Here is a 12,217-nt window from a genome sequence, read left to right on the forward strand (position 1 = left end):
CTCTACCAGTAATGCATACAAAAACAATTTCAAAGTAGTTTTCAAATAAAACATATAAATACCTGAGTTTGAGGCTTCAGCACAATTAACTTTCCAGCAATGACCGCAAGACCACTTTTAATTTCGAAACAGCAATGACCTCTGGCTTCTCAACAATGCCTATGACCACAGGATCAACAATGGCTAAAATCGCTCCTAATGGAATCTAAAAATAGTATGGCAGCATAATTTAGTGTTTAGCAAATTTAAAATTGAGATTCTCCATGCAGCTTCTTTAAAAACTATCACGTAAGTAACACCAGCGGTGTTATCCTTTTCAAGACCAATTCAAAACTATATCAATAATTGTGGGTAATGATCGAGCTTATGTCACGACTAGTTTAATTTCAAAGTCAACAGAAGCAGAATAAATCTTATCCTAATAATAATAGCAAGAATTTTATAGCTTTATATCAACTTAAGTGAACTCAAAAGGTACGAATGTTCACACACACCATAAGTCATTAAAACAACTCTAACTCCTAGCTAGTTATCAATTATATAGACTCTTTTGTATATAGCAGAATTATAGCAACTTAATACTGTACCAAACAGTTTTCATTTGGTTGAGATTCTCCACGACTAAAACTAAATGAATGACAAACTCTTCATTCTGGTTCACATGCACTCTTGTGGTTCTCTTTTCTGCCACCCTACTATGTTTGCAACCTAAAAGCACTGCTAGTGCCTTAGGAAATGACACAGACCAATTATCATCTCTCAGATTCAAAGAAGCAGTAGAAAACAACCCTTTTAATGTCTTGGCTTCTTGGAATAGTTCAACTCACTTTTGCAAGTGGCATGGAGGCACATGCAGCCTCAACCATCAAAGGGTTAGTGCCCTTAACCTGCAAGGGTATGCCTTAAGGGGGTTGATAACACCTGAGATAGGTAATCTCACCTTAGATGCTTCTTCTATAGTTAAAGTGTGTGTTTGTATTAATGTTTTGTCATCCATTGCAGACGTTCCTAGGAACCAAGTGTGGCTGCAAGAATTTGTATGATCTCCGTTAAATGGAGTTTTAATGAGTAATAAAACACAGCAAAAACTATCAGTTTTTTTTAAGAGTTCTTGGGGGCAAAAGGAACATTCTTGGCTATCCCAGTTGCTGACTTCTATTTTGGCTAGGTCCCAAGAGTCTAATATTTTTAACCTTTTTTGAATAGAAGGTTACTTGTCCATTTTTTTTAACAGAAAGTGAAGCAAGTAGCACAGTCCCATCAACGGCAAAAGAAACCTGAATTTCCCGATTCGAATGGAAAGAAATAAGACAAAGCAATCAAAGATTAATTCCAATATATGAACTTTCAGAAAATAAGCTGGAGGCACAGTCAAATACTACCTTGGCTAATGTCTAGAAATCAAAAGAAAACCAGGGCATAAGGTTAAATGGGGCAGTTATCACCTTCCTGGATGGGGGGCTTTGTTCTGAAACAGAAACTAAAGTTCATTAAAGAGTGTATAAGGCACTGGAGTCTATCCAATGGTGATGTCAATGCTAGAAAAGTCCAGAATTTAAAAAGGGAGTTGAATGCTTTGGAGGCTGGTTTCAATGATAGAACTCTATCTCAAGATGAAGTGAGCCTTAAGAAATCACTTCAAGACCAACTTTGGAATGCAGCTTATGCATTTGAATCTATGTTGAGGCAAAAGGCTAGAGTGAAGTGGTTAAAAGAAGGGGACAGCAACTCAAACTACTTTCATAGATTGATCAATCATAGAAGGAGACAAAATGTTATTCAAGGTCTCCTCATAGATGGTGTGTGGGTGCATGATCCTAGCAGTGTTAAAAATGCAGCTCTTCATTATTTCAAGGACAGATTTTCTAAGGAGAATTATACAAGGCCAACCCTGGATGGTGTGCAGTTTCCTTCTCTTGGCCAAAGAGAAAAGGAAAGCCTTGTAGCTAGATTTTCTGAATTGGACATAAAATTAGCGGTGTGGGATTGTGGTGGGGACAAAAGTCCTGGTCCGGATGGCTTAAATTTCAATTTCATTAAGCATTTTTGGGAGACTTTGAAACCTGACTTTATTAGGTTCATGGATGAGTTTTACATCAATGGCACTTTCCCCATAGGAAGCAATGCATCGTTTCTAGCTCAATGACCCTTAATCTTTTAATGATTATAGACCTATCTCTCTTATAGGTTGTGTCTATAAAATTGTGGCCAAAGTTCTGGCTAAAAGGTTGGCCCTTGTGTTGCCTCATCTTATAGATGAAAGGCAAGCAACGTTCATGATGGTGTCCTGATTTCTAATGAGGCTATAGCTGAGGCTAAGCCAAAAAACAAACCTTGCATGGTCTTCAAAGTGGATTTTGAAAAGGCGTATGATTCAGTTTCTTGGGGCTTCCTAGATTACATGTTGATGAGGATGGGTTTTTGTGAAAGATGGCGGAAATCGATTAATGGTTGTTTGTCTACTGCAACTATATCCATTTTAATTAATGGAAGTCCCTCTAAGGAATTTGCCCCTAAGAGAGGATTAAGGCAAGGTGATCCCCCTTGCACCTTTGCTCTTCAATATAGTAGTGGAAGGTCTTACAGCTTTGATGAGGTTAGCTGTGTCTAAGAACCTTTTTAGCAGCTATCAAGTGGGAAGTCATAAAGAAGAAGTTCACAACTTATTAAAAATTTTATGTTCAAATTTTTATGTTGTACTATCTTCTGTTTGATCTGGATAATATTATTATAAACATAAAAAACTCTCTCTATGATCATTTATCATACTTGCATGTTAGGATTTAAACTCAACAACTTATTAAACTAGAACAACCTTAATCCATCCTCTTGGTGGTAGTGCTTGCATTGTTTAATATTTGATTATATTAAAAAAATATCTCAATGTTAGGTTTAATTTGATTCAGATTTTAAGGTAATTCTACTATAACAGTTTTCCTCCACTAGCTTATCCTATCCTACCGCACACATATTGGTGGATCTTGTAACCGAAAACAAAACCTTTCGGGATTGGAATTGAAGAAAAAATGGAATAAAGGGAAAAAGAAAGAGAATTTTCAATGGTGGTAGGTGTAGAAGATTGGCCATCATTCAAAAATGGGGGAGCCAGGCAAAGTAAGGAGGAAAAGAGGAGGAAGAAAGCCATAGAAGCATCTGATTCCATGGTTTTGTGAAGGGAATTTTTTTTTATAGAGTTGATGAAAGACAGAAAGAAAGTGACTTTGCATTGCATCCATCCATAAAAAAGCAAAATTGGAAATGGTTTCTATCTGGCAGAATTTGTTCCATTAGAATCTTATAGTGTTGTGTTTTGATTTTCCTCTAGAAGGCCTTTATTGTGTTTAAATTGCACAGTTCATGTGCCCCATCATCAAATGCTCATGCAAATTTTATGTTCTTCTAGTTTCCTTCTGCTTTCCTAAGAAATTTAAGTTTATGAAAACAAAATTTTGGTTGCTCCATCATTTTTGTTGAATCAAATGCCTCCTTAATTACTCAACTAATATAAAAAGATAAGAAAATTTAGATAAAGGGAAAAACCATCTCTTTCATCTCTACCAATTTTCATTGAGTTACATTGGTCATTAATATTTTTTAAGACATTATCTTTCCCTTTATTTCTCTTTGTTAGTTTGTTATATTAATAATTTTATCTCACTTTCCAGCTTACTGAAGAAAACAACATTGTGAACTTTAATGGTGATAATATTGAATTTGACCACATTGGAAATGGCACTGACTTTGCTTCTTGCATACTAGCATCAACAAACATTGAACATAATCTACAGTAAATTGGTATCTTACACTTTCATTTATACCATTATTTCTTTATAAATTACAAATTTTAATCTGAATGAACACATGAAACTGCTGCACGCAAGTAGTCAATGGTTGTTGTTTCATCTTACTAAGTTTTCAATGTTCTAAAAAGTATTTCTGTCAAGGTCTTGTTGGTAGGTAAATACTAAACTTGTAGACCATGCCCAACAAGCCAACAGGGCAACAGAGAATTACCCAAATTCACTGTGCTTTAGTTATTTGTGCCACTCAGGATAATGTTAGAGTCTTAAAATGTATCCTGAGGTGTTTTGAGAAGGTTTCTGGTCTTAAGATAAATTATTCTAAAAGTCATTTCGGGTGCCTAGGCAAATCAGAGGGCTGGTGCAGGGATGCAGCTCAATTTTTCAATTGTAGTCAACTGGAATTTCCTTTCTCTTATCTTGGAATTCCAGTAGGGATGAGTGCTAAAAGCTGGACTATATGGCAGCCTATTATAAGGAAGTTTGAGGCCAAGTTTGCAAAATGGAAGCAAAAATATCTTTCTATGGGTGACAAAATAACTCTCATTAATTCGGTCTTAATAGCTTTACCCATCTCATTTGATTCCATGTACATTTTCATTCAATTTTTAGTCCTTATATGACTTTTTAATATATTTAACATGGTATTTGATTCTATTGGAATTTGTTGAAAAGTTTGAATACATGTAACCAGATAAGTATTTAATCCGTTTGTTTTGTAGTTATGGAAATTTCAATACAGATAAGTGTTTCAATTTTACCTTTTAATTAAACTAGCACTCTTATGCAGGTAACAGAGAATGAAAAGAAGATAAGTCAATGATGATCAATACATGTGTAATTTAGATAGAATTTGACATGATCTGATCATTGAAAAATTTGTCTTATATTACTATTCCAGTTATTAGATACTTTTAATTATAATTATATGGTATATACGTTTTTCTTGATATAAATTATTTTCAGTTATTCCATATCTATTATTGCGTAAATATATATTTTTATTCTATATTAGCAGAATTTGTCATGAGCTATTGATTGCATAAACAATAGGCTATTAATTAAACATGTCAAGAAAAACAAAGTATAGGAATCAACTAAAGTCATTTTTCACACTGCATGCTTTACGGGAAAAATTTTCAGTTTATATTTTTCTATCATTTATATATCATGAAGTTAGACTACACATCTTTAAATTTGTATTATAAACAGAATAATTAATTAATTTACGGCTACAAACAATTTAATTAGTACATAACGTAAGGTAGCATAGAGGGTGTGTACGCACGAGTTACCTACTAGTTAAAGTCATAATTTTTTTTTTCCATTTTTACATTATGCCGACATGACAAATCTCCCGACATATTTGATTTTCACATAACAAAGGTATTGTGAAATTTCTCCCAACAAATTAATGTAAAGTTTATGTCAATTTGTTCTTATCATAAACACTGAATACTTACATCCTCATTAAATTTGCTAGTTATTTATGAACAAAGTGACCAATACAAAATTTTCACACACAAAAAATATAGTTTTATGAAAATGTATTTTTTTATGTGGATTTATATGATAAAATTATAAGAAAATCAAATAATCATAATTTTATTCTTTATATAAAAAAATCAAAAGTGAATTTTCTCTCTCCATGAATTACAAATTAAAGGTGTATTTGGGTTTCAATCACATTGAACATAACCGACATTTTCTCTAATCCATCATCGGTGTTCTTATTTTTTTGGTTTTATGTATTTGAATCCAGAGAGAATAAAGGAAATTAGCATTCCGTGCGGATGATGTTATCTCATAGTTAAAAATGAAACATTATATATTTAAGAATATATACAATTGTAAAGTTATGTTTAATTACATTTGGTTATAAATGATTTTATGTATTGACATTATTGGTTTTATTAACTATTTCTTATAATTAATAGTAATTATTTAATAATAATATAAAAATTTATATTGTAAAATTATTTGAAATGGTCTGTTTTTTTATTTGTAGTTTTGGATAATATTAAAAAACAGATAGAATATTAAAAAAATTTAAAAAAACAATATTGATTTTCTTAAAAATTGATGTTGTGGTACATATGGCAAAGTCAATTCTTCCAAAAATTGGTGTTGTGGTGCACTCACAACATCAATTTTCCTAAAAATCAATATTTTCGTGTGCATCACAATACTTATTTTTAGGAAAATTGATATTATCACCGTAACATCGATTTTTTTAAAAATTGATATTAATTTTTGCATATTTTACATTTTTTGGTTTATTGATTGTTATACAATATTGATTTTTTTAAAAATTAATATTGTATAATATATGTTAATATCGATTTTGTAAAACTGATGTTAAAATTAATACTTTTAACGTTAGTTTTTTTAACATTAATTATAAACTAATGTTAAAAGTAAAAAAAAACAATATTAAAAGCTTATTTTTTAATAATTTAAATGTCTTTTCACTTATGAGTCCTCATGAGCTTTTTAGTTCTTAAGGTTTTAAAGTCCTAATTTAACCCTACTTTTTTTTCCTTTTTCACATTATGTCGACATCGCTGATCTCCCGGCATATTTGATATTCACATAACAAAGGTATGCGAAATTTTCTCCCAACAAATTAAAATTTATGTCAATTTCTTCTTATATATCATAAACACTAAATAATTACATTCTCATTAAATTTGTTAGATATTTATGAACAAAGACACCAATACAAAATTTTCACACAGAAAAAATCTAGTTTAATGAAAATGTTTTTTTTTCATGTGGATTTTTCATATGATAAAATTATAAGACAATTTTATGTTTATCTCTCTTAATTTAAGAACATTAAATAATCATAATTTTATTAGAACTTTTAAATATGTATAAAAAAAATATAAGACGATAATGAACATCCTAGTTTTATTCTTTATAAAAAAAATCACAAGTGAAGTTTTCTCTCTCCATGTATTATAAATTAAAGGTGTATTTGGGTTCCAATCACATTGAACGTAACCGACTTATGCATCATCGGTGTTCCTATTTTTTTCGTTTTATGTATTGAAAAGTACAAAAAAAACGTTTATTATACCTCTAAAACAACAATCTAATTCTAAATTACCCTAAATAGTAACATTCCATCTCTACTAGTATGTATGGATGATCATATAAGTTGAGAATTCAACCTACTCAGCATGTTCAATCAATGCACTGGTTGTGCATCTGTACTCGTGGTCCACACAGAGTTATAGCAAGTTGAAACGTGGCCAAAACATCCATGAATCTAGCAATGAAACAAAAACAAATCACGTTGCGAGGTTTCCACTTTCAAGTGATATATATACGAATGATAGGGGGAAGTTATATATGCATACCACATAATTATTAATCTTCAACTTATATCTGCTCAACACAAATGCAAGAATCTTGTTGACAATGTAGGGTCACCATTCAATATATTTAACTATTAATGATTTAATTTATTTTGCATATAAATTCAATTAATTGATTTAATGATAAAAAAAGACTTAATCTGATTTTGGTTCTTATAAAAAAAGATTTTTTTTCAATAATCACCTTTATCTTTCAAAAATTCAAAATTATTGTTTGATGTTTTTTTTTTTTAAAATGAGTCATTTTAATACATATTTAAAAGATCATAAATGATTCAACTGTGTTAACTTCCGGTTAATGTGAGTGTTATAAGTTTCCGGTACTGTTAATTTAAAAGATCATAAAAGATTATAAGAAAAATATGAGTTAATTTGTTTTTTTTAATTTATCCATAAAAATTCAATTCAAGATTTATTCAGCCTGTTTATGTGGCACGTACACCTATGATTATTGGGGGACTTAGGAGAAGATAAATATATAATTTTTTTCTTTTATTTTACGATAAGAAATAATTTTAATTTTTTTAAAATTAAAAAACAAACTATATTTTAATCATATACTATGCTCTTTTCTAATCAAATAAACTTTTATAAAGTGATACCAATAATAAGTAGTCAACCTATCTATAGAATCTACGTTGGAATATCATATGTATATATCACCAAGACTAGCACGCCACTCCAAATGAGAACAATGATAACTAGGAATGAGCAAATAAATCTAGACGCATGAGTTATAAAGTTAATTTAGTAGTTAAAGGAAGAAAAGGAAGTAAAGTTAATTTAGTAGTTAAAGGAAGAAAAGGAATAAGTGATGAATCGATTTTCAAATTTTTCTTACTAACAAATTAAACATAATAAATTAATAATTAGCATTGAATTTTTTTTAAAAAAAGAAAGTGACCTTGGAGTAACAAAAAAACAGCCGAAATCGAGAAAAATATTGTCTTTCAGTTGTGTTTGGGTGGGTTAGCGGCTAATTCGAGTCATGCAATCAATTTAGAACGGTTTAAATTCAGTTAGGACCCATAACTATATTTCTAGTTTTATTATTTTGACTCTGTTAAGTAGATATTTTCAATATTCTTTTCATTCTCTTTTTAATGTGCATTTTAGGTACTATATATCTTCTAATTAACCAGAAAAATTAATCTCTGTATCATTTAAACTATATTTGTTTTGTATTTATTTGTATACTTGAATTTTTTAATTGTCCAATAGTTTCTTTTTATTCTCTTTTATCTCTTTCTCAATTAAATATAGATATTTTTTTCAAAAAATATTAATTCTTAAAAAAGTCTTATTTTAAAATTTAAATAATTTAAAATCTAATTCATATATTTAAATATATTTATTTATTATAAATTTTAATTATGTAAAATTAAAAAAATATCAAATATAATATATAACTAAAATAATAATTTAATATATGAGATTGGCCCTACAACTTAAATTTTTTGGATCCATCATTGTTTATATATAAAACTTAAGGTGGATTGGTTCATAATATTAAAGCCAAATTACCTTCATACACTTACAAACATACTATGAAGCCCAGTTTGACTCATTAACACATCAGATTTCAAAAATAAGAATCCCAACACAAACTCAAAGCACAACTCAAAAAACCTAAAAAGTAAAATCCTCAACAAGCTGCTCATGCATTGATTGGAAGAATGGTGTGGTGCGACAGAACATGACATAGCTGACATGCTCAGCGGTTCCCCTAGCCATGTGTGTGAGAAGAGATCGACATCGAAACAGACACATAGAGAGAGTGAGTGAACGTAGCTTGCTAACGAGAGAGAAAAACAATAGTGATGGCGACGACATCTCAAAGCTTGTTGACGAGAGAGAAATGATACCGCATGAGGGAGTTGAGAGTGATGCAATTTTGCAAGCACAAGTGTATCATCATTTTGTTCATGGAGAGACAAATAAAAGGAGGAAATAAAAAGGGAGATGTTGTCGGGAATTACACTAGGACAACGGAGTGTCGATCTATGTCAGTGGTAGCACAAGACCTTATTTGCACCAACCCAACCACACCAACCTGGACCCATCAAAACCGAAACCCACCCAAATCGAAAGTGTACTTCTAACCCATTGCATGCACACCCTAATGATAACTTCTACTTTTCCCTAAAAACCAAGCTTAAGCACAAAAATTTATAGTAAAAAAATAATATTAAAAGAAGAAAAATACTAACCAATTACCTAAGGACACTGGTTAAGAAATTAATAGGAGAAAGTTTTTTTTTTATTGAGATGTATAAAATTATGTTGTTTATGATATTTTTTATGCTTCTCTATGATTTTCACATTAAAAACTTTTTCCTTTTAAGAAACATGTTAGCCAGACCTTTAAAAGAATGGTTTTAAAACATAATTAGAACAATCATGCTTGCTTTCCCTGCTTAGTGAACCGCACAACCCCTGTGACGAAAGAGAATAAAGGAGAGAGCCTAAAGAAAGAGAGTAAAAGGATGAAGTAAAAAATAAAACCTTGTAACGTTGTTCAACTAACACGTGATGACAACAAGACAATTTTTACAATATTATTAATAACATTACATATCAACTAGTTAGATCACTTGTGAGATATAAGCTTTGTTCAGTGGCTGGGAAAGGGATAAAAAAGGGGGAGAGATCATGAGTTTGAATTCTCTCATTTGATGTTTCTAACAAAACTAACATTTATCGATTATAAAATTAAATATTCCACTTTTCACATGCCATAAAATCATCCAAACTCTTTTCAATTTTAACTATATACTGTTTTTATTCCTTTTTATTTATCTTTTAAGGTTATTGTATAAAAATCAAGAAATTTAATAAATTTTCTTAATCTATAACAATATATAAAAGGAATATCTCCTTTTGGTGTACACCTTTAGTTTGATTTTTTTCCCATAAATTAATTAGAAAATTACTATCTATTATTCTTTCCCTCAACTACTCATGTGTAACCAAGACAACACGTGTAAGTTGGTTTCTAACTTATGGAGATTACTTTGTCTGTTTTAAACACAACCTTAAGTGTTACTACTAATTTAGGGGAGGACGTTACACATTTTCTCTCTCTAGTTTCTCAATTATATATTTTTCCTTTTTGACAAAACAATCTCAAGCAGGATTAATTCTGCCTATCTAGTGGACTGCAACATCTCTTCAATCTTCCTTCTTAATCATCCTTCTTATGCTTTGGTGAGCCTTCTCCTTTTTCAATTTCCTTTTATTCTTTTTCTATGTTTTTACTCTGAATTTTAATGTCACATACGTGCTATTCACATGCTCACCATCAATTGATTAGTGACCTTTCTTTCAATTGATGGCAATGTTGCATTCTTAACTACAACTTCAGTTCTTTGCTTAGAAGTAACTATTTGCTTCAAAAATGGAATTTTATGTTGAAATTTTTTCTTAATTTTGGGATGTTTTTATTGTTACTTCCTTTTTTTGTTGTTACTTTTTGGTTTTCCATCTAACCACATGTAATATGCACATATGCTTCCATAGAGTTTTTGGTATTCCATCTAATCACATTCAATCTTTTTTATTTTCATCTTTTAATTTTTTTTAACTTATTAACACTCCCTTCTTAATTTATAATATGATGCGTCATACTTATAAGAGAAATTACAATTTTTTTAGGATAAATTATAATTTTTTTTAGTTTATAATATGACCTGTATGTTAATTTTAATTTATTTTTATTAAAAATACATGATACAACCAATCACATATATAACAATTACAATAATACTTTAACACAATAAAAATACAGATACCTAAGAATTTGTCAAATGCATTTTGTATTATATAAAATTAATTTATGTATTATATCAATGTTTATTTTCTGCATATACATATTATATAAAATTTTATTCAACATATTTTATATACAACTACGCATATACATTAATATGCATCAAATTTAACACATTAAAAATATAATAGCAAAATAGAAATGTGGAGACATAGGCACAATCACGCCAATGTTTTTGCTAGTCTTAATAAAATAATTATGAGGTATTCTATATTACCTTTTTATTTTTATTTTTACTCTAAAATAAATATATATTAATAGAATTTTTCATTTCTAATTTCATAATAAATATGTATATTAGTAAAAAAGAAATGGTAGGAAGTTATAAATAGTGATCTAATGTTATCTTATACTACTACAAAAGTGACTTTCTACATCGGTTAAATACAACATACAACGTCAGTTAACAACCATCATCGTTGCGAACATCGTAGAAAGGTGTCTTACATTCTACGCCGGTTGCCTAGAACCGTCTTAGAAGATGTTACATTCTAAGGCAGTGTCAGAGATGCGACCTTCGTAGCATGCAACACATTCTAAGACGGTCATATGGCAAGGGCCGTCTTAGAATGCATTATATTCTAAGACGGTCACGTGCCAATGACCGTCGTATAATGTATTATATTCTAAGACGGTCACGTGACAAGGACCGTTTTAGAATGTATTACATTCTAAGACGGTCCTTGCCACATGATCATCTTAGAATGTGTTGCATTCTATGACGGTCGTGGACCCATGATTGTCTTAAAATGTAATGCATTCTACAACGGTCTTCCCAGAACCGTCATAGAATGTGTTATTTTTTTAAAAAAATTTAGCCTTATTTGTTCTTTGACATTTATAGTAATTCAGATCACATTTTTGTTATTATCAAACTCCTAATAATTTTTACAACATATACCATTTTATAGCTGAAAAAAACTTGTTATTATTAAACACCTAATCATTTGTACAAGGTATATCATTTTACTGCTACAAAAAAAAAAAAAAACCATATATAGAAAGGTTCAAAGGGAATAATGAAAAAAAGTGCATAAATGTATATATCTATCTACTCCTATGTTAAAATTAAAAAGAAAACATTGCCAAAGCTTGTGAGCACATTGTCTTCATAGTGAGCCATGTTGAGTTTAGCACCAATCATGCAACTTGTTAATGATTCACTAACTTTTGCATGCCTAAATAAACAAAGCATACAAACCAAA

The sequence above is a fragment of the Glycine soja genome, chromosome 3 (assembly GCF_004193775.1).
Source record: "Glycine soja cultivar W05 chromosome 3, ASM419377v2, whole genome shotgun sequence".
In the NCBI taxonomy this organism is placed as follows: Eukaryota; Viridiplantae; Streptophyta; class Magnoliopsida; order Fabales; family Fabaceae; genus Glycine; species Glycine soja.